This window comes from Macaca mulatta, chromosome 2 (assembly GCF_049350105.2).
Source record: "Macaca mulatta isolate MMU2019108-1 chromosome 2, T2T-MMU8v2.0, whole genome shotgun sequence".
Classification (NCBI taxonomy): domain Eukaryota; kingdom Metazoa; phylum Chordata; class Mammalia; order Primates; family Cercopithecidae; genus Macaca; species Macaca mulatta.
Window position 1 is genome coordinate 150,090,447 of NC_133407.1, and position 22,694 is coordinate 150,113,140.

The 22,694-nt window shown below is 43.7% G+C and overlaps 2 protein-coding genes, 1 long non-coding RNA gene and 1 pseudogene across 31 annotated transcripts in view; 2 read left to right on the top strand and 2 right to left on the bottom strand.

Annotated features, from left to right (window-relative positions):
- The window catches only part of HRH1 (histamine receptor H1), a 128,446-nt gene that overhangs the window by 98,126 nt on the left and 7,626 nt on the right, over positions 1–22,694 (top strand). For 3 of the 29 annotated variants that reach the window (XM_077993453.1, XM_077993452.1, XM_077993451.1), the window contains exons 2-4: positions 18,764–18,872; positions 19,595–19,666; positions 20,032–20,117. The exons of 10 other annotated variants lie outside the window; for them this stretch is intronic. The gene's annotated coding sequence lies outside the window, so the exon portion shown is untranslated. Of the gene's footprint in view, positions 1–10,259; positions 10,371–17,288; positions 17,378–18,763; positions 18,873–19,594; positions 19,702–20,031; positions 20,118–21,348; positions 21,492–22,694 lie in introns of those variants that run through there. 16 more of the 29 variants (XM_077993471.1, XM_077993454.1, XM_077993472.1 and 13 more) reach the window with 12 other exon arrangements.
- ATG7 (autophagy related 7) overlaps positions 1–22,694 on the top strand; it is a 392,778-nt gene that overhangs the window by 80,379 nt on the left and 289,705 nt on the right. The window lies entirely within an intron of this gene.
- On the bottom strand, positions 1,139–1,803 carry LOC106996824 (mitochondrial intermembrane space import and assembly protein 40 pseudogene; annotated as a pseudogene).
- On the bottom strand, positions 15,793–21,739 carry LOC144339285 (uncharacterized). Its single transcript, XR_013414179.1, has 2 exons — positions 21,400–21,739; positions 15,793–17,504 (listed from the first exon to the last, which is right to left on the bottom strand). It is a non-coding gene; the product is annotated as an uncharacterized LOC144339285 (long non-coding RNA).

The following is a 22,694-nucleotide window of genomic DNA, read 5'->3' on the forward strand; positions in this document are numbered from 1 at the left end:
GTGTTTTTCTCTGACACTTTCAACATTTTTTGTCTTTCATTTTCAGGAGTTTAATTATTATGTGTTTTGGTGTATATTTGGGGGGCTTATCCTGTTTGGTTAACAGCTTCTTGATTCTGTAGAGTTAGGTCTCTTGCCAAATTTGGGACATTTTCAGCCATTATCTCTCAAAGCACATTATCATTGCCACCCTTTTTCTCATCTCCTTCTGGGACTATGATTATATGAATGTTAGATATTTTGTTATAGTCCCACAGGACCCTGGAGTTCTGTTTGTTTGTTTATTTGTTTATTAGTCTTTTCCCTCTGATGTTCAGATTTGGGAATTTCTATTGTTTTATCTTCCAGTTTACTGATTCTTTCCTCTATTCCTGCCTTCTTTAAGCCCATCAATTGGGTTCTTTTTTTTTTCAGGTAGAAATCATGTTTCCTTTTAATTGAATACTTAATTCACAATGTTCCCTCTCTTGCTGCTACTCTGGTAATAATTAGGTCCCCACCTCTCAAGAACATTGCACCTGGCCAGACTGAGAGCCAGTGTGAACATGGGCCCCAAACCAGGGCTTTCGGAATAACAAGGAACAGCCAAGCCAGCCTCTCCCTTCACTTAGAAAGGGACTGTGAATGCGAGGGTCCAAATCTTCACCGTCCAAACACAGAAAACCAGGAGCTCCACACCAACATGGAAACCAAAATGTATCAGGAATGAAGTACAGTACCCCTTCACATACTCAAGGTCAAGATGGGTTTGCAGAAATCGTATCTGACCATCTGGCCTCTGCTAGTAGATATGGCCCCACCCCAGCATTTTTAAGAGAAGATGTTTTTGTTTCTGTTACTTGTATTATTTCCCCAAGGGGTACAAAATCTACCAAAAGGAATATAATGAATCAGAATAAATCAGCTCACTCACAAGAAACCTTCCTGGGTAATGGTTTTTAGTTGCTGAGCTTATTCAGCACATGATTTAAAAGTGGCAAAATTCAGGGCAATCTGAAAAGAGAATTCAAAAGTGGTAGCTACAGGTTTAGGTAGGACACACATACATACAACCCCCATTTTTTTTTCAGTGTATATGTCAAGAGGTCAAGACCCCTGATCATCAAAATAAGTTATTTTGTATATTACAGTGCACAGGACAACAGAGGGAAAGACACTTTCCTGGAAGGTGACAACAAGGCTTTTTGCAAAAGGTCCACTCCAAAAGGACTGGAGCCCAGTGCCTTGTGGCCTTCATTAACTTGACCCCTCCTCTTCTTTGGTTGCAGTGGCTTCAGTGGGAGCTGTTTCTTCTGCTTGTTCTGCTGGCTGCTTCTCTTCTTCCTCTTCCTCATCCTCATCCTCTTGGGGATAGAGGTCTGGGTATTTCTGCATGCATTCCTGCATGGCCCGGAACTGGTCTACACAGTCTGACCCCTTGATCTCCTCCATGCTATAGTGGAAGCAGGAAAAGGCTGACTTGAACTGTTCCCCACAGGGGCCACTGGCCATTCGCCCAAGGCATGGGCAGTTCCAGTTAATGTCTCCATTGGCAGTATCTATCCATGCTCCTCGTATGGATCATTGGGTTCATCAGCCACCGATTCTGCATTGCTTGGAGTTTCCTGGTCTTCTTTGGTTACAAATATGATTTGATCCTTCCCTTCCTGCCAGCAGTAGGACATGGCTGCAGCCCAGCCCTGAGACCTTGCAGAAGCAGCAGCAGCGGCAGCTTCACGCCATGACCTCCCTCTCCTCAGGCAGGGAGGGCACCTCTGGATTCTTATTTCAACTATTATTTCCATTCTAAATTTCCATTGGTTCTTCTTTATATTTTCTATTTCTTTGCTGAGACTTTATTTTTTTAATTTGTCTCAAGTGTGTTCACATTTGCATGTTGAAGCATTTTTATGATGATTACTTTAAATGTTTTGTCAGATAATTCTAACACTTCTGTCGTCATGGTATCTATTAATTGCTTTATTTATTCATTTTTAAATTTATTTTTATTTTTATTTTATTTATTTATTTTTTAAAGACAGAGTCTTGCTCTGTTTCCCAGGCTGGAATAGAGTGGCATGATCATAGCTCACTGCAGCCTCAAACTCCTGGTTTAAGCAATCCTGCTGCCTTAACCTCCCAAGTAGCGGGGACTACAGATGCACATCACCATGCCTGGTTAATTTTTTTTTTAAATTTTATATAGATGAGGTCTTGCTATGTTCCCCAAGTTGCTCTCAAATTCCTGGGCTGAAGGGATTCTCCTGCCTCAGACTTCCAAAGTATGATTGCTTTTTTTTTTCTCTTTGAGATGGAGTCTCACTCTGTCGCCCAGGCTGGAGTGCAATTGTGCGATCTCGGCTGACTGCAAGCTCTGCCTCCCAGGTTCACACCATTCTCCTGCCTCAACCTCCTGAGTAGCTGGGACTACAGGTGCCCACCACCACGCCCAGCTAATTTTTTTGTATTTTTAGTAGAGATGGGGTTTCACCGTGTTAGCCAGGATGGTCTCGATCTCCTGACCTCGTGATCCGCCTGCCTCGGCCTCCCAGAGTGCTGGGATTTCAGGCGTGAGCCACCGTGCCCGGATAGTATGATTGCTTTTTAAAAATCCTATTTGGGTCAGGTGTGGTGGCTCACGCCTGTAATCCCAGCACTTTGGGAGGCCTAGGCAGGCAGATCATGAGGTCAGGAGATCGAGACCATCCTGGCTAACACGATGAAACCCCGTCTTTACTAAAAATGCAAAAAATTAGCCAGGCATGGTGGCATGTGCCTGTAGTCCCAGCTACTTGGGAGGCTGAGGCAGGAGAATGGCTTGAACCTGGAAGGCAGAGGTTGCAGTGAGCCGAGATCACGCCACTGCACTCCAGCCTGGGTGACAGAGTGAGACTTTGTCTCACACACACACACACACACACACACACAAAATCCTATTTGAATTCCCTTCTCATTTTTTGATGTGAAAAATGATTTTCAATTGAAATATGGAAATTGTAGGTATTATGAGACCTAGGATCATATTTAAATCTCCTGATTTATCTGGTTTTGACTGACACTGCCGTAGCAGGGGAAGCCGGAGGACACAAGGGGAGAGTGTGCTGCCTCATTACTTCCAGGTGGAGGTAGATGTCCTGGCTCCCCACTTAGCTTCTCTTGACACCTGAAGGGCGTGGGTTTCTCATTATTGCTGAGCAGATGTGGGAGCTCCATCTCCCCACTAGGCCACTGAAGATAAGTCCCCAGCTGGGAGGGATGAGACTGCCTCCTCACTGCTCCCCACGCACCCCTACTGACACCGTGGGAGTGGGTGCAGGGCTTGTCATCACCTGACAGGATGCAAGTCCCAGCTCCCTGCTAGGAATGGCGGGGACACCACCCCAGCAGGGGGAGTTGAGTCACTTCATTACAGCTTGACAAGGGTGGAAGTCTTGGCTTCCCTCCCTCCTTCGCCTCATCTGGCTAGGACAGGAACGGGGCACAGTGTTTTTCTATGGTGTTTGGCTGAAATAGAGCAGGTGTTGTCTAAAAGTTTTCTATTTTGCTAGGCAGCCCCTTTCCCAGTCTTTTGGCTAGACACAGCAGGCTTTTGTTTTGCCTGTGCCGATTGCCATTTCTGAGCTGCCAGCTTCTTCAGCTCAAACTCTCTGATGTATGTGGCCAAACAAAAGCCCGGGGAACTCATCACAGTGTCATTCATTGAGTCCCAATGTTCCTCACTGCTTTGCCTTTGCCTCTCCACCTGTCAGAGTCTTCTTGTGTTTGCTTTAAATGTAACATCCAGAGTTTTGGTTGTACTTAGCAGAATAGAGAAAAGTACCTCTACTCAGTCTTCCTGAAAGAAGACATCTCAATATGTTTTAAAAGCTTTTGACGCAGTAGCTCATGCCTGTAATCCCAGCACTTTGGGAGACTGAGGCAAGTGGATCATTTGAGGTCAGGAGTTTGAGACCAGCCTGGCCACTATGGTGAAACCCCGTCTCTACTAAAAACATAAAAATTAGCCAGATGTGGTGGCAGGCACCTGTAATCCCAGCAACCTGGGAGGCTGAGGCAGGAGAATCACCTGAACCTGGGAGGCAGAGTTTGCAGTGAGCTGAGATCATGCCATTGCACTCCAGTCTGGGCAACAGAGCGAGACTCCATCTCAAAAAAAAAAAAAAACAAAACAAAACTCTCAGGCAGGCCGAATCGAGAATTACTGGTATAGGCTGGCACCTCCATGAAAATAGGAACTGTGTTCATCCCTTGGCTATCATAATATCTGTACCTGGCAAGAATATTCATCAGTGAAGATTTTGTGGATGGTCTGATGGAAGGAAGGGAGAATGAATGGATAAATAGATGAATGAATAAATGAATCATCTGTGAATATCAGAATAGAACTAGGAACCAGATCACGTCACACTCATCTATGCCCTATATATAAATAACTTCTATATATAAATAACCCGTATATATAAATAGCCTGGCCCCAGAACCAGCAATAGGGCTTGACCAGCAGGTGGTGCTAAAGAGCCCCAGGTGTGGGATGAGGTGGCAGCTGCAGGCAGGTATCCATCAGGTCACTTGACTGAAAGAGACAAAAGTTACAGGAACTCCTAATCACCTGGGAGCTCTCTCTTATAAATGCCGCATCTGCCTCTCTTTTTCTCCTGCCAGCTCTTTTATTTAGTTCAATATCATCAATCACTTTTTTCTTCCTCAAGAAGAGAACAGCCTGAATAACTTTGGTCTTTGAAAGTATATTGCTCAGAATTTAGTCTCCAAGGATTCGGAGCAAAATGAAAACATTATTCATCATGTCCTGAAATGATACTTGTGTGTGTGCTGGGTTTGGTAGTGTAATCACTGTGTCCTTGTCTCATGTTAGCACGGATATCCATATTTTCACATTCCTTGGAATCTTTATTTAAAGCGTTTGTTTATTTTCCTCTTTTCACAGTGAAAAAGAGGATGATGTATTCACTATATCCCTTTCTCATGCTAGCACGGATGTCCATGTTTTCAATTCCCTGGAATCTTTATTCAAAGTGTTTATTTATTTTATTCTCTTCACAATGAAAAAGAGGATGGGGTAGGGGAGTATGTGAAGTTCACTGGAAGGTCTTAGCAGATGGGTGCCCCTTGGGCCTTTAAGTGAAACTTGCTCTTGAGTCACTCTGGAATCTCTTAGTGCAGGCACCAAGCCCTAAAAAATACAGAAGCCTCTGTTTCCACATCATTAAAATGGGGGGCAGAATTATTTTGGTGAGGTCACCAGCACGATGAGGATTAAATGACACAATATGGAAAATCTCCCAGCCTGATGCAATCATGAAAATATTACTTTTCTTTTTCTTTTTTTTTGAGACAGAGTCTCGCTCTGTCGCCCAGGCTGGAGTTCAGTGGCATGATCTCGGTTCACTGCAACCTCTGCCTCTCAGGTTCAAGCAATTCTCCTGCCTCAGCCTCCTGAGTAGCTGGGATTACAGGCATGCGCCGCCATGCCCAGCTAATTTTTTTTTTTTTTTTTTTTTTTTTTTGTATTTTTAGTAGAGACGGAGTTTTACCATATTAGCCAGGGTGGTTTCAAACTGCTTACCTTGTGATCTGCCCGCCTTGGCCTCCCATAGTGCTGGGATTATAGGCGTGAGCCACCGCGCCCAGCTTCTCTCTTGCTTTTTGATGTTAGAAAGTAAGAGATAACTGAGCTGGGCTTTTAATGCTGCCTTTTTTTTTTTTTTTTTTTCTTCTTCCATTTAGTGATAATATCCTTCAGCTTTCCTTTCCTGCACTTAGCTTTAAAAATTCCAGCCTGTCACACCAGGGCTGGGGGTTGTGGGGAGTATACAAACAAACAAGTTCAGTCTCTTAAACCAAATTATAAAATGAGAGAAGATCACAGACGTGTAGGAGGAAAGGGTTTGATGTAGCTCTGTCATTCCTCTCCTTCCACTTCCGATGACTAATTTAGAAGTTACGCATAACATCTCCCTGCCCCTTTTACAAGAAACCATGAGATCTATTTTATCTAAATCTCGGTTCTGGTTAAAGCAGTTCTTCTGCTAAGCAACTAGTTTGTTTTCATTTAAATGATGCTGAGAATCTTATAACTGATCCTGTTTCCCAACACTGGTGCAGTGAAATAGATTTTAAAAACAGACAGAGAGATCTGGAACCCAAAGCAGTCTCTTTCTTAATCCACTGAAAAAATTTTAAAACAACTTGATTCAGGTGTAATTTTCCTATCATAAAATTCACCCATTATAAGTGAGTCATATAATTCAGTTATCATATATTCAGTTAGTAAATTTACAGAATTGTATAATCATCATCAGAATCCAATTTTAGAACATTTCTCTCTTTTCCAAAAGATCCCTGCCTGTTCCCCCCTCCAGGCAACCACTAATCTATTCTCTGTCTCTATAATATAATTTGCCTGTTCTGGACATTTCATATAAATTGAATCATTCAATGTGTTGCCTTTTGTGTCTGACTTCATTCACCTAGCATGATGTTTTTCCAGTTCCTCCATGTTGTAGCTTGGAATAGTACTGTGTTTCTTTCTAATGACAAATAGACCACATTTTAATCAAAATCCATTCACCAGTTGATGAACATTTGGGTTTTTTCCACTTTTTGGTTGTTATGAATAATGCTATGAATATCTGCATACAAGTTTTTCTGTGGTCACGTGATCAGTTCTCTTGGGTATATATCTAGGTGTGGAATCAATCACTGAGTCATATGGTAACCATGTTTAACCATTTGAAGAACTGTCAGACTGCTTTTCACAGTAGCTGCACCATTTTACATTTCCACCAGCAGTGTTTGAGAGTTCTTATTTCTCCACATCTTCACCACCACTTGTTATTGTCCTTCTTTTTAAATTATAGTCATCCTAGTAGATGTGAAGTGGTATCTCACTGTGGTTTTGATTTTTCATTTCCTTAATGACTAATGATGTTGAACATCCTTTCATGTGCTTTTGAGCCATTCCTATACCTTGTTTGGTGAAATGTCTATATAAATCCTTTGCCTATTTATAAATTGGGTTATTTATCTTCTTGTGATTGAGTTGGAAGAGTTCTTTATATATTTTGGATATATTAGATATATGATATATCATATATATGACCTATAAATATTTTCTTCCATTCCATAGCTTTTCATTTTCTTAGTGGTACCTCTTGAAACCCAAAAGTTTCTCATCTTGATGAAGTCCAATTTAGCAGTTTTTAAAAATTCCTTATGCCTTTGGTGATGTATCTGAGAAATCTTTGCCTAACTCAAGGTCACAAAAATTTAGCTTTTACATTTAGGACTATCATCAATTATGAGCTAATTTTTGTGTATGATATGAGGGAAAGGTCTAAATTCATCCTTCTGCTGGTAGATCTCGGTTGTTCCAGCATATGAATTATTGCATTTTGTCTGCTGCCTTCTTCTATCCCCTCCTCTATTTTAGCATTCCCAGAGGTGAGCAACAGTCCCCCTCCTGCCCCCAGTGGCAGCCCCCCACCCCCCACTTACCCCACTCTTATAAAATCTGGAGTTTTTGCATGAAATCTTTTAGGTTTTTTTTTTTTTTTTTTTTTTTTTTTTTTTTTTTTGAGACGGAGTCTCGCTCTGTCGCCCAGGCTGGAGTGCAGTGGCCGGATCTCAGCTCACTGCAAGCTCCGCCTCCCAGGTTTACGCCATTCTCCCGTCTCAGCCTCCCGAGTAGCTGGGAGTACAGGCGCCCGCCACCTCGCCCGGCTAGTTTTTTGTATTTTTTTTTAGTAGAGACGGGGTTTCACCGTGTTAGCCAGGATGATCTCGATCTCCTGACTTCGTGATCCACCCGTCTCGGCCTCCCAAAGTGCTGGGATTACAGGCTTGAGCCACCGCACCCAGCCAAAATCTTTTAGTTTTTAAATGTTGTCAATTATTCAATTGTTTCATTTGTCTTCTTGATACATCAGATATATATCAGATATATGAGACCAACAGACTGTCTTGATGGCACAACTCCGATCCCAGAGTTCCAGAAGAGAGGACTGGGCTGACTGGTCTGTTCTGGGTCAGAGGACAACTTCTGGTTCAATCAGGTGTGCCCAGGGGTCAGGGTTACATAGTATAATTATGGCTGCCAGAGCCCACCCTAGGTGAGATGATGGTTCTCAGAGAGGAGGCTTGACTTGAGCTGGGCAAATACCCCAAAAGATGTCCACTCCTGGGTCATTATCTCATATTCAGCATTCTGCATCCCCTATGAACCAGCTTGAGGTTTCTACCTGGGGGCTTGCAAAATTTGTTTTTTTTTTTTACCCTGTGTAGTGTTCAAGAAGACAAATGAAACATTTCAGTTGAATAATTGACAGCATTTAAAAACTAAAATATTTCATGTAAAAACTCCAGATTTTGTGTTTCCTTTTAAAAACAGGCAGATCTGAGTCTGCAGCAGTTGGTGGCATGTGAGTGGCAGCTGCCCCTTCAAGCAGAGAACAGGCTCTCCAGGTTACCTCGGTCCCCACCACTCCCTCTTGCTCCACACGCAGTCCTCTGTTCTTAGTAGCTTTTCTTCTCTGACTCTGTAGACTCTTTGCATGTGTACCTCCACCCCTGGAAAACCCACTGGGGCCTCTGCCTGCCCACAAGGTCATCTGCCTCTTGCATCTTACCCAGAGGCTGACTCTTAAGCCAGAACTCCTCTAGATTCTAAGTCAGTCAGGTTCCTGTAATACTAGGCCCATAATGGCATTTTGCTATTTGCAGTCTGCTCTATTCATCACAACCAGTGGCATTGATAAGCCTGGGTGTTTCATGGAAATTATGACCTGGCCAGACTTAATGAGACTATGCAGTACTGGAGCACCTTCATGCATGACACCTCTTTCTCAGAATTAGATCAAAGAAATTAATGCTCTGACTTACTTGACTAGAATAACCAGCCCACAAATGAGGAAGAGGATAGAGCAGTTTGGACTGGGGAGTAGCAGGTGAGGCAGTTTAGAATGAATCAAGAAAGGAATCCCAAACTCTCACTTTGTACTAGAGAAAATAAAAGATGTGCTAAGTATGTGGAAAACATCTATTTTTATTTTTTTATCGAAGAAATCTATTTTATTTTATTTTTTTCAAAATGAATGCAGTTAGCTCTTATTTTCCCTATTATAAAATGAAGACAATCTCATTGTCGAAATCCTGAGAAATACCAAATATAATAAATACCATCCAGTACCCAGAGAAAACCATGGTTGATGTAACAAAGATTCACCCCGGATAGAAGCCTGTTAGTTAACAGAATTAACTTTGTCCTGTGCAAATAAACCACGTCTTCTATAAATGTAATTTCATCATAAGCATTTTCCTGTCTCATTGCTGGTGCTCCGTAATGATTATCAATGACCCCCATGATATTCTATTCTGTAGCTACTGAGAGGTGAAGCCAGCTGTACTTCCTGGGTGGAGTAGGGACTTAGAGAACTTTTCTGTCTTACCAGAGGATTGTAAAATGCACCAGTCAAGGCTCTGCTCTGTAGCTAGCAAGGAGATTGTAAAATGCACCAATCAGCGCTTTCTAAAACGCACCAATCAGCAGGAGTCTAAAAGTAGCCAATAGCAGAGAGGACTGAAAAAAGGGCACTCTGATAGGACAAAAATGGAACATGGGCGGGGACAAATAAGGGAATAAAAGCGGGCCACCCCAGCCCATCAGGGGCAATCTGCTTGGGTACAGTTCTGGGCTGTGGAAGGGTTCTTTTGCTCTTAACAGTAAATCTTGCTGCTGCTTTCTTTTTGGGTCCGTGCCATCTTTAAGAGCTGTTAACAGTTGGCTGGTGCGGTGGATGATGCCTGTAATCCCAGCACTTTGGGAGGCCAAGGCAGGCAGGTCAGGAGATGGAAACCATTCTGGCTAACATGGTGAAAACCCGTCTCTACTAAAAATACAAAAAATTAGCTGGCCCTGGTAACGGGTCCCTGTAGTCGCAGATACTCGGGGAGGCTGCGGCAGGAGAATGGCGTGAACATGGAAAGCGGAGCTTGCAGTAGCCGAGACTGCGACACTGCACTCCAGCCTGGGTGACAGAGCAAAACTCAGTTGCCAAAAAAAATAGCAGTAGCACTCACCGCGAAGGTCCGCGGCTCCATTCTTGAAGTCAGCTAGACCAAGAACCCGCCGAAAGGAACCAGCTCCAGATGCACTATCTCAAGATACATTTAGTTCCCAAATGCCAGCTCATTTCCCTTCATTTCCTGTCGTAAATAATGTTGCAGTGAGCATATTTGTGCATAAATCTTTATTTACACCTTAGATTACCATGAGATGAATTTCTAACTATGAAGTGGTCAGGGAAAAGTAGAAAAGTGGACCCAAAGGTATGGAACAGTATTCGTCAATGGGATAAATCCTACTTCAAACTTATGTAAGTCTGAACTTCCTTTTGAAAATTGTGCCTACACTTTCTGCACTTAGTACATCTACGCTGGCTTCTGCTGCTCTGTATTGGTTTGGGTCTGTTTTTTTGTTTTTGTTTTGAGATGGAGTCTCGCTCTGTCACCAGGCTGAAGTACAGTGGCATGATCTCGGCTCACTGCAACCTCTGCCTCCTGGATTCAAGCGATTCTCCTACCTCAGCCTCCCCAGTAGCTGGGACTACAGGTGCACGCCACCATGCCTGGCTAATTTTTGTGTTTTTAGTAGAGAGAGGATTTCGCCATGTTGGCCAGGTTGGTCTCGAACTCCTGACGTCAGGTAATCCACCTGCCTTGGCCTCCCAAAGTGCTGGGATAACAGGTGTGAGCCCCTGCGTCCGACCCCGGGTCTCGTTTTTTAGGGCTTATCTGGTAAACATCTGTTGAGCACCTGTCATGTGCCAGACTGGTGCCAGGCTCAGGAGAAATGACGGCAAGCGAAAATGCAGGGTCCCTGCTGTCAGTGAGGGGCATGTCCCCATGGTATTGCACTTCAAAGTGCACTTTCTATTCCAGGCAGAAATAGTGGACATCCCCCATGGCCTGGAGTTGCTCCGCATTTAGTTGGAGGAGAATCAGCTGAAGAATGATAATCCCACAAGAAAGTTGATATAAGAGGGGCATGTTAGAAGTTAAGGATACCAAGAGAAAGGAAGAAGTAAGAGTTTCAAGGCAAAAGAATGTTCTAGGCAGGGGAATGGCATCAACGTGTAAAGGAGCTTACTTACACCTTGGTCCCAACGTGTACTTCCAGACTCGCCATTCTGTGCTCCAGGTACTTCCAATGACTCCTCCCAATTCCTCAAACTCAGCTGTGTACTTTGGTTCTTTCTTCTACTGAGCCTTAAATACCTCTTTCTTCCTGCTGGCGAACTTCCACCCATCCTTCAGAGCCTAGCTTGCCTATCACTTCTTCTCTGATGTCCTTTCTGACATCCTCATGGTGCCTTGAGAGAGACAGTTCTTCCCTCTGCTTCCAGCTACCTGCTTTGATCTTACCTCAGTCACCACATTTGTCCCAGCTGCATTCTAGGATTTTTAATTTAATTGTTTTGATGCTGTTTATCTTGTGTATTTCTTCGCATGCTAATTTACCACCAACTCCTTGAAGTCAGGGACAGTATTTCAATTAGGATTTGATATGGCTGTATGTGATAGAAAACACTAGCTAACAATGGCTTCCATGAAATAGATGTGAGGTCCAGAGGTGGGCAGTCCTATCTGATAATGGCAGCCCCTTGATCATCAGGGACCTCAAGTCTGTCCCGATGGCCGCTTCACTTTCCTAATTGTGTGACTTTTCCTTATGGTCCCCAAGATGGCTGATTAGGTACTACTCATCATATCCACATTCCAGCCAGCTAGAAGAATGAAAGGCCAAAGAAAAGAACACACCTTTATTTTAAGGCTGTTTTCTGGAAGTTGCAAACAACACTTGGATTTACATCCCATTGGAATTTAGTCACATGGTCACGCCCAGCTACAAAGGAGTCTGGGAAATGTAGTTTCTATTCCAGGCAGTTGTATACTCAGCTGAGAAGCAGAGTTCTAGTCTTAGACATGAGAGGAGACTATTATTAGCAGCTTCCACCACAGTGAAAAACAAGGAAAGGTCAAGGATGAGTCCTCTAATCCTGAATGGGGTCAGGTACAGGATGGTGGTGCTCACCAAGGAATGGAAGAAAACATAAGCACTGCTATTGAGCACCTCACGTATGCCAGACACTGTAGTAGGTGCTTTATCTAAAACAACGTTGCTGAGTTTTATTTAGGTAAATAATTGCATTGCCCTTGAGAAAGTTTGGAGTATTTCTAATTTGGAATCAGATCCAGGTTGCCTCTTCTTGCATGCTTCCCATGTTGGGGAGCTTACTGTCTTTCAAAAGGTAACTTGTTGCATTGTTGGATAACATCTATTTTTAGAAAGTTCTGCCTTACTTTGAGTTGAAAGCTGCACTCTTTGGTTGGCAATGGAGTGGAGTAGTTCAGGGTGCATGTTCTTCAGTTAGATCAGTGATTCTAACCCCCAGGGGATACCTGGCAGTGTCTGGTAACATTTTGGGTTGTCATGACTGGGGACTCGCAGCTACTGGCATCAAGTGAGTGGAGGCTAGGGATAATGCTAAATAAATGTCATCACCCAGTGCACAGGACAGCTCCCCACAATGAAGAGTCATGCAGCCCAAATGTCATATGGGAGGACCAAGGTTAAGAAACCCTGAGTTAGGTCCAGGTGCGGTGGCTCATGCCTGTAATCCCAGCACTTTGGGAGACCGAGGCAGGCGGATCACTTGAGGCCTGGAGTTTGAGACCAGCCTGCCCAACATAACAAAACCCCGTCTCTACTAAAAATACGAAAATTAGCGGGGTATGGTGGTGCACACCTGTAGTCCCAGGCACTCAAGAGGCCAAGGCAGGGGAATCACTTGAACCCAGGAGGCAGAGGTTGCAGTGAGCCAAGATCATGCCACTGCACTCCAGTCTGGGTGACAGAATGAGACTTCGTCTAAAAAAAAACAGAGAAACCCTGAGTGAGATAGACCTAGGTTCAAATCTTAATTTAGCAACCACTTCCCAGCTGTGTGACCTTGAGTAAGCTGCTTCACCTCCTGAGCTTGAGCCGACCGTTTCCTCCTCTCCACCTTGGGGATCATCAGATATTCCTCTTGGGCCTGTGGGCATTTAGTAACTGATGTGTGAGAAGCGCCAGCCCTGGGGGCTTGGCTCCTTACTGTTTCAGCTGCCTCGTTGGTGGTACAGGATGTGCAAGGAACACTGACTGGGTTGTTTGCTGGCACAGGGACCTGATGGGATTAGATTGTAATCACTCTAGTAAAAGCCCCTCCCCATCTAATGGTTTTGGAATGGAGTCATCGCCCTAATTCAAAAATGATGGTTTGCTTGTACATTCTTAGAGAAGAAGGGTCCATTTCTGCTTTTCACCAATTAATCACAGCACTTTCCCACTCCGCTGTCTCAATTGATCCTCCCAATGGCCTAGGCAGGAGGGCTTACTATTCTCCCTACTTGAAAGGTGAAAAAACTGATACCCCAAGCTGTTTACTCAAGGTGCACATGCTCACACACACACATACACTCACACTCATACACTCATGTACTCAAAAACCACACACACACCTACACACATACACTCACATTCACGCTTACACACACCGACACATTCACACACACACACACAGACTCTCGCACACAGTCACAGACATTTACACACACACACACGCACATATACATTCACTCACACATTCACACCCACTCACACAGCCCAGTGAGCAGCAGAGCAGAGAGCATGGGTGAGGACTCAGTTCCTGCCTCCAGAGCTCTCTCTAGGCTGCTACTCTGAGGACACAGAGCTAGGGAGGACCTATGGGTGACCAACTTCCTTGCAGACAAACCCTCATCTCACATGGCTCCTCTAGCTTTTATTCTCTCTGCCCAGAGCACACCCTCTGTCCAGCACTGTTTCCATAGGCATGGTTTTATCCTCAGAGAGGGCACCTCAGACCCAGCGGGGTCTCCTGAGTGGCATGCAGTAACATGGGATCCATGTCCCCAAATATCTCCCACACTCTTGGCCAGAATATCTGACTTTTCTTTGGAATTTATGCAAGGAAAACCTCAGGGACCAGATTTTTCAAAATGCAGGTCCCTGAGGGAGGGAAAAGCCTTTACATTAGTCATCTCACTGACCAGAACTATCGATTCAAGCTGTTTTTTTATTCATTTCACAGTACGTTGCAGACATTGTTAGATTTCACCCCTAAATGTTTAAAGTGCTACAGTAATTTTTAGTTCAGTGATGTCAATTCAGTCATAACTTTTCTTCCTTTAAAGAAAAAGGAAAAATACAGATTTTTTTAATAAAAATAAATCATGGCTGGGCACAGTGACTCACACACTTGTAATCCCAGCACTTTGGGAGGCTTAGGAGGGCAGATGGCTTGAGCCCAGGAGTTTGAGACCAGCCTGGGCAATACAGTGAGACCCCCTCTCTACAGGAAATACAAAAAATTACCCAGGCATGGTGGTGCGTGCCTGTGGTCCCTCCCAGCTACTCAGGAGGCTGAGGTGGGAGGATTGCTTGAATCATTTTCTGTCAAATATAATTGTTAGGTGATAAATAGTGTATACATAATTTTTTAAAAAATGTTTTCTTGGACAGGTGCAGTGGCTCACGCCTGTAATCCTAGTACTTTGGGCGGCTGAGGCAGGTGGATCACTGAGGTCAGGAGTTCGAGACCAGCCTAACCAATATGGTGAAACCCTGTCTCTACTAAAAATACAAAATTAGCCAGGTGTGGTGGTGCATGCCTGTAATCCCAGCTACTTGGGAGACCGAGGCAGGAGAATTGCTTGAACCCAGGAGGCAGAGTGTTAGAAACAAGTGCCTGGTGCTGCAAAGAAAAACAGCACATAGGCAGAAAATTCCTCAGCAAGGCAAATTTACTTCTGCAGAAGGGTGCAGCTTGCGCCAGTCACGATAGCAAAAGCACACTGAGCAGGGTAGGGCAGAGGTTTTTATCTCTGATTCAGTTCCTAGCACTTCCCTGTTGGCTGGGGTTGGACCTCACAATCTAAGCTAACTTGATTGGCTAAGGTTTAAAATCGAATAGGGTCTATTAGGCAGGAAGGAAGAGGGATTGTCTGTTACTAGGTGGGAAGGCATATCTGGACTTGTCTGGGCATGGCAAAGGCGGGAAGGTTGTTTACAGAACAGGTAGCTAGGAGACAAGGAAGTATGAGGAAATTGGTCTTAAGAAACAAAGAACAGGGAACTAAAGCTTTTTGAAGAGGAATTTATTATCTCTGACAATTTCCCCCTCTTGATTTTATAGTTTTTCCTCCTCAAAATGCCTATGCATGTCTGTTGTTCTTCTTGGGTGTCAAGAAGGGAGAGTTTATCTGAAGAAGGTGGGGGTGAATTAAGGGAGGTTTTTGTGAGTGCTGTTTCTATAAGTCTTTGCACTAAACCACGAATACAGGGTATGATACAGCATCCTACAAGAATGAGCACATGTATAACGATTATAAGGGAGGTGAATATTGAGGTCATAATTCCTTTCCATTTCCTGAACCATTTCTCTATGATGGTTGCAAAGGGGTCATCTATTCCAGAATTTTTAGCTAACTCATTTGATAAGGAAGTAAGGCTTTGTAAGGCTTTTGTTTTTGTTCCATCGGGGCGATGTTATCAGGAATAAAAGTACAACATTGGACTCCAATCATGACACAAACCCTGTCTTTTTCAGCTAATATGTCAAGGGCTATTCTGTTTTCGCAAGCCATTTGGCTGGTAGGGCCTAATTGTTCAGCTATTCCTTTAATTGCAACTCTAGTAAAATTAACAAAGCGTTGTTGATTATAATAGATATAATTTATTCAAGCTACATTCTTGTTTACAGTTGACCACCAGAACAACATAAATTTGAATCCTGCAGCTGTTTGATTTCGGGCTTTGAATTCATCTGGTACCCCTTGTGGTACTCCGATAGCATCTATAATAGCATAAGGATCAAAGGATCCATGAGGGACATCTCTCTTTTTATGATATTCTGTCTTCAGCTTTCTTGGTCAATGAAATGCCAAGGTGAAAGGGATAGCCAACTGAATTAGAGCACAAGTGCCGCTCCAGGTACTTGGCAGAGTACCCAGCAATAGTCCTCCACAATACCACCACACATCTGCTCAGGAATGAACAAGGGCATACTGATTGCTAAGCTCTTGAAAAGGCTTGGTTTCACTGCACCCTGTTAGGTCTCCAAGGAATGCTAACTTCTCTGCCTGCCATGAAAGGCAAGAGGTGAAGTTAAAATCAGGGGCTGGAGGCTGGATGGCCCTCGGGGGCTGACCCGCAGGGCTTTTGAGGAAATTGGTCTTAAGGGAACAGCAGTGGAAGGATCTTGCATGACTCATTACCCCAGGCTCTGGGGTTCTGGAAGACAGCGATCATCCAGGCCATGCCTCGTTGGTCAGAAGACCATCCAAGTGGGAAGGGTAAATTTGGGTTTCTGGCCTACCTGTCACAGAAGCCTAACAGTCGCTTTTATTTAGCTTGCAGGTGGAATATTTAATCCATTCCAACCAGGCATTTGGATCTTGATATCCTGTTTCAATAGCTAGAGTTTGCTTTAATTCTTTAACTTCTATAACGGCTACTTTAGTTTTATCATTGGGTATGAAGCGAGAAAAGGTTTGGTTAGAAGAGGGTTTAGGAGGAGAGGGAGAAGGGGATGAAGGAGGTGGAGGAGCGATGAAGCGCATTTCGAAATACTCTATACGGTCTGTCCCTGAGACTTCTGCTCCTATACCATAAAAACGGCTCAAGGAAGGGTAAGAACCTTGAAAAGTTGGGATAGCAATGGAAATTGGTACAGGATTACACTGGTTATATTGGCAATTGGGAGGAGTACTCCCTTTAGTGAAACAAATGTATGGTTTCAGGAATATACAACTACTCGTTGGGGCCATCCATCCCTGGTTTTTGGTGGTCAGTAGAACATTGGACCAACTATGGCAGAGATGCTGATGCTCTGCTTTAGGAGGACAAGATTCCCAATTAACGGAATCTCCATTAAAATCTTCCCAGACTAATTGATCCCAGTTAACGGATTTTCAGTCTGAGGAGAGCCAAGAAGGACAAAGATACTTTTCTGAAGTAGAAAAGTATCCTTGATTTTATAGTTTTTGACCCTGCAGATCTCCACAGGGTATAACAAGACAAGCATCGAAAGTGATAGTTTGAGGTGAGTTAGACTTAGTAACATTAATAATAATATGTGGGGTATCTGGGGGAGAGAGGAAAAGGAGGAAGAGGCTGATTAAGCTTTTCTCTTTAACGTTACTTTGTCCAGGGTAGGTGCTTTGGAGAGGGTACTCGGGTGTGATGGGTCCATCCTCTCTCAGCGGTCTGGACTGCTGTCTCAGTTGTGAGGAGCACTAGGTAAGGTCTTTCCCAAGTGGGTTCGAGCTTTCCCTCTTTCCAACTTCTGATAAGGATGTGATCTCCAGGCTGGTGTTGATGAACTGGGAATTCAAGGGTTGGAGTTTGTGCTAGGAGGCCTTGAGTCCTGAGGGAGGAAAGGATAGAAGATAGACCTAATACATGGTTTCTAAGAAACTGATCTTTTGTTTCAAATGTAGTAAGATCAGTAGTAGAATGTAGATAAGGCAATCCAAAAAGCATCTCATAAGGGGGTAGACCTATATCTTTTCGGGGAGCAGTTCGGACTCTCAACAGGGCAATAGGCCTTTCTACTCTCCCTGATGAAGGTGGATGCACGGCATGTGGTATTCCTATTTTCTTTAGGTTGTTTTTTGGTTTTTCTGCACACTATGCAACTGTCTGCAACTTGTCTAGCAAGGGTATAAATTCCTATGCATCCGTAAACTCTGAGGACTGCATCACACATAGCTTGGGGGCCCCAGTGAGTTCCTTGATGTAGTTGTGACAATATGTCTCGCATGAGGGGCTTAGACAGCATTTCCGTCTTGTTTGATTGTACCCATTTTCCCGCGTGGCTTTCTTTGGCTCCTATTTCTTTTGACTTTTCTTGCTCTCTGGGGGAGAAAATAGGGACTATAGCTGGAGGGGTAAGATAAAGGGTTAGGTGGAAAATGGGTGCTGCTTGAGAAGAGGCAACTTGTTTGGCCACTTGGTCAGCTAGATTATTCCCTCGGCTCTCAAAGGAAAGATTCTTCTAGTGACCCGGAACATGAACAACTGTTGTCTCTTCTGGCAGCTGTAAGTTCTCTAGTACTTGGATTATCAAGTCTGTGTGGACTAAGTTTTGGCCCCTTTACTGTTAATAAAGCCTTGCTGTGCCCAAATTTTCCCAAAGATGTGGACTACTCCAAAGGCATACTTGAAGTCAGTATAAATAGTTCCCTCCTGGTTTTGCAGAAATTTTAAGGCTTGATTTAGTGTAAACAACTCACGTTTGCTCAGACCAGTCATTAGGTAGGGTGTCTCCGTCTACTCCTGAGTACCCGTTATGCCTTTTCCCTTTTATTACTTGAGAAGAACCATCTACAAAAAGGTGTCTTCCGGTTTGAAAGGGAGTTTATCTGAACATCTATGTCCCAGTTCTTCTGGTCTGGGGCATGGGTTTTTTTCTGCATTTGAATTTCCTGTTAAGGCAGCAGGGTTAAGTGAATCATCAGTAGTTAGGATTAAATAATCTTTTTCTAACAAGATAACCTCGTATTTTAAAATTCTTGAGTCAGTAAGCAACCTTTCTGCCTTCTGATTTAGGATAGTTCTGACCTGGTGAGGTGCACTCACAATGTGGTTTCCGCCAAAAGTTATTTTTCCACTTTCTTCTGTTAGCAAAGCAGTTGCCGCTACAGATTGAATGCATTTGGGCCATCCGTGGGTCACTGGGTTAAGAATTTTTGACTGGAAGCCTACGGGTTGCTGGTGGCCTCCATGCTTTTGGGTAAGTACTCTTAAGGCTACGCCCTTGTTTACATTGACAAAAAGATGGAATGGCTGCTTAAGGAGGGTAAAGCTAGGACAGGGGGAGTTACTAATATATGTTTTAACCTTTCCACCTGTTGGATTTCTGGTAATTGCCAAATGACGGGGTCTGGCTCGTCTTGTATGAGCTTTTTGTATGAGAATTTTGTTTCCAGGGCATAAGAGTCTATCCATAGATGACAGTATCTGACTAATCCTCCTTCAATCCGTTCAAGCCCAATTTTCCATTTGCCTTGGCTAATTAAATGCCCTAAATATTTTACTTCAGGTTCTACAAATTGGAGTTTGGTTTTTGAGACTGTTAACCCTTCATCCCACAGAAAATTTAAGACATGAGTTGAGAAGGCTGCTACTTCTTTTCTATCATCTCCTGAAATTAGAAGATCATCCATGTACTGGAGGAGGCATATGCACGAGGGCAGGGAAAGTTTCTCTAGCACTTGTTCTAATATTTGACTAAATAAATTTGGAGACTCTGTAAACCCCTGGGGTAAGACTGTCCATCGGTATTGCTGTTTTCAACTGGAGTGAGGGTCTTCCCACTCAAAGACAAATAGGTCCTGGCTGCCCTCTGCTAATGGACAAGCCCAGAAGGCATAATTTAAATCAATTACTGTACTATCTGATTAATAGCTCTAAGGTCTTGCACTAACCAGTATGACCCATCTGCCTTCTTTAAAGGCAGTTTTGGAGTGTTACAGGGAGACATACAGGATTTAAGAAGCCCATCATGGAGAAGACCTTCAATTACAGGTTTTTGAATTTACCCTGGCTTCTAAAGGAATAGGGTATTTCTTTCGCTTTACTACTTCCCCAGGGGTTTTAAATTTAACATGAATCAGAGGAATCTGTAACTTTCCTTGATCCCATCTTTTGACCATACCTCGGGATAAATGTGTTCTTCGTCTGCAGTGGTGAGCAAGATTAGGGAGGGGAGGGGAGGAATTTTCCATAATTGATTTGGAGGCCTAAGCCTAATTTTAGTATTAAATCGCTTCCTAATAGATTTGTCCCTGCTTCTGGAATTAATGGAAATTTGATACTAGCTGATCAGTTTTTATATTTCATTTTTGTCTCCTTTAAGATTTTTGCTCTAAATCCTTCTCCTTTAACCCCAGAGATAAAAAGTTTTTCTTGTGAACAAGTTACACTAGATGGAAGATAACAAACTGAGGAGTGAGCTGCTTCTGACTCGATTAAAAAGGTAATAAGCTCAGGTTTAGGTCCCACTTCTAAATTTACCGAGGGCTCTTGGTGGGACTCAATATAAAAAGATAGAGCCCCTGATTTCCCTAGTCTTCTTCAAAAGCCATAAGTGGGATGATTTTTCTTCTTTTTCCCATGTGGGACATTGTCTTTTAAAGTGACCTATTTTTCCACATTTGAGACATTTGTTCTGTGATTTCTTAGTAATATCTGGCCAGCTATTGGTAACAAAGTGGAGCTTTCACATTCCTTGTCCAAGGGGGTCTTCTGATTCTAGGCCAGCATATTTTTCTCATTTGCTCTTTAAGCCTTTCTAAAAATTCTATCGGTCCCTCATCTTTTCCCTGTTTTATATTAAAGGCCTTGGTAAGATTTTGGGTGTGGGGCACTGATTCTCAAATTCCTTTTATTACCATCTCCCTAAGGTCTCTCATACTTCCTCGATGGGCTATATTGTTGTTATCCCATTGAGGATCCTGGGCTGGGAATTATGTCCAGCCACTGGAACATTCTGACCAGGAGGGTGTTCACATTCCCAAATGGTCATAGCGGTCCTGCGTATCATGCTCCTTTCTTCTCCTGAGAATAGGATGCCTAAGATAGACATTAATTCATCCAAAGTATATAACTGGGGTCCTAAAACTGATTGATTTGATCTGCCACTCCATAAGGGTCATCTAAGAGTGGTTTAACCTCCTTTTTTAGGTTTAGGGGAAGGGTCTGTGGTGGCAGCTGCTTGGGGGGGAGAGGAAGGTTCTTTAGTCCAAACAAAACAGCAGTATTTTATCATTTGCTGCTTTTTCTTGTGTTTGGTCCTTCCATTATCCTTCCAATATTCTAACATTAGGCCTAGGGGACTATCAGAGGGGATATTATCATGATCATGATTTTTCCTATCTTTTGTCTTACTTGCTGTATTTCCCATCCTGGAGAAAGTGTTTATCCCTGGGGCTCAATCTCTCTTACTAGAGATTTCTTGCACCCTAGCGAGTCTGTGGGGCTCAACCTCTCCTACTAGAGATTTCTCACACTCTTCAGCTTTCGCTTCATCCTTCATCTGCTTCCCTTGTGGTAATTTTCAGGTCCCTCTTAGCATAGGCAGGTTGATATAAACCCCACAAGAGGCAAACTGCCTTCAAGCCATATGAGGTGACTGCAGAATCAGATCCAGACTCTGCACTTGCTCTGCACTCAATTGTGCACCTTACTCCCTCGCTTTCAACCTCCAGGATGTCCTGACCACCAAGGAAATACTTCACCGCCCCCAAGGTTTTTCTTACCTTGGTCTGTGCACAGAGTTACCTGGTCACCACGGTATCTGTAGGCCTTTTCTTCCCGCATTGCTGGAATCCAGGTTTATTCATCACACCAGGTGGGTCTCAATCCCTTACCCTTGAGGCCACCTCAACAAAGCAGCGGGCTGCGTCTCCTCACGAGAGATGATCTGAGACCCCTCCTAGGAGGAGAATGGGAATCCCAGATGAACCCCCGAATTTGTTAGAAACAAGTGCCTGATGCCTCAAATAAAAACAGCACGTAGGCAGAAAATTCCTCAGCAAGACAAATTTACTTCTGCAGAAGGGTGCAGCTTGCATCAGTCACAATCGCAAAAGCGCACAAAGCAGGGTAGGGCAGGGGTTTTTACTCCCTAAGGCAGTTCCTAGCACTTCTGTATCCTTTCCCCATTGGCTGGGGTTGGACCTCACAATCTAAGCTAACTTGATTGGCTAAGGTTTAAAATTGAATAGGGTCTATTAGGTGGGAAGGAAGAGGGACTGTCCATTACTAGCTGGGAAGGCATATCTGGACTTGTCTGAGCATGGCAAAGGCAGGAAGGCTGTTTACAGAACAGGTAGCTAGGAGACAAGGAAGTACAAGGAAGTTGGTCTTAAGAAACAAAGAACAGGGAACTAAAGCTTTTTAAAGAGGAATTTATCATCTCTGAAAGGAGGTTGCAGTGAGCTGAGATCGCACCATTGCACTCCAGCTTGGGCCACAAGAGTGAAACTCTGTCTCAAATTAAAATTAAAATTAAAAAGTAAAAAATAACATAAAATAGGCCGGGCGCGGTGGCTCAAGCCTGTAATCCAGCACTTTGGGAGGCCGAGACGGGCGGATCACGAGGTCAGGAGATCAAGACCATCCTGGTTAACATGGTGAAACCCCGTCTCTACTAAAAAAAAAATACAAAAATCTAGCCGGGCGAGGTGGCGGACGCCTGTAGTCCCAGCTACTCGGGAGGCTGAGGCAGGAGAATGGCGTGAACCCGGGAGGCGGAGCTTGCAGTGAGCTGAGATCCGGCCACTGCACTCCAGCCTGGGTGACAGCACGAGACTCCGTCTCAAAAAAAAAAAAAAAAAAAAAAAAACATAAAATAAAAAACGGTTTCTCTCCCCTCTATGTGCCAGACAATGAGGAAAAGAGAGAAAGGAGACGCCTCTGGAGGCCAGGAAGCTGAGAGCCACCTTGAGAATGCCAAGCTGGGGAAGTATTTATGGAAACTACTTCCTGCTTCCTTCCAAGCAAAACAGTAAAAAATAAAAATCCCTGAGACAATACTTCCTTAGCCTTATGA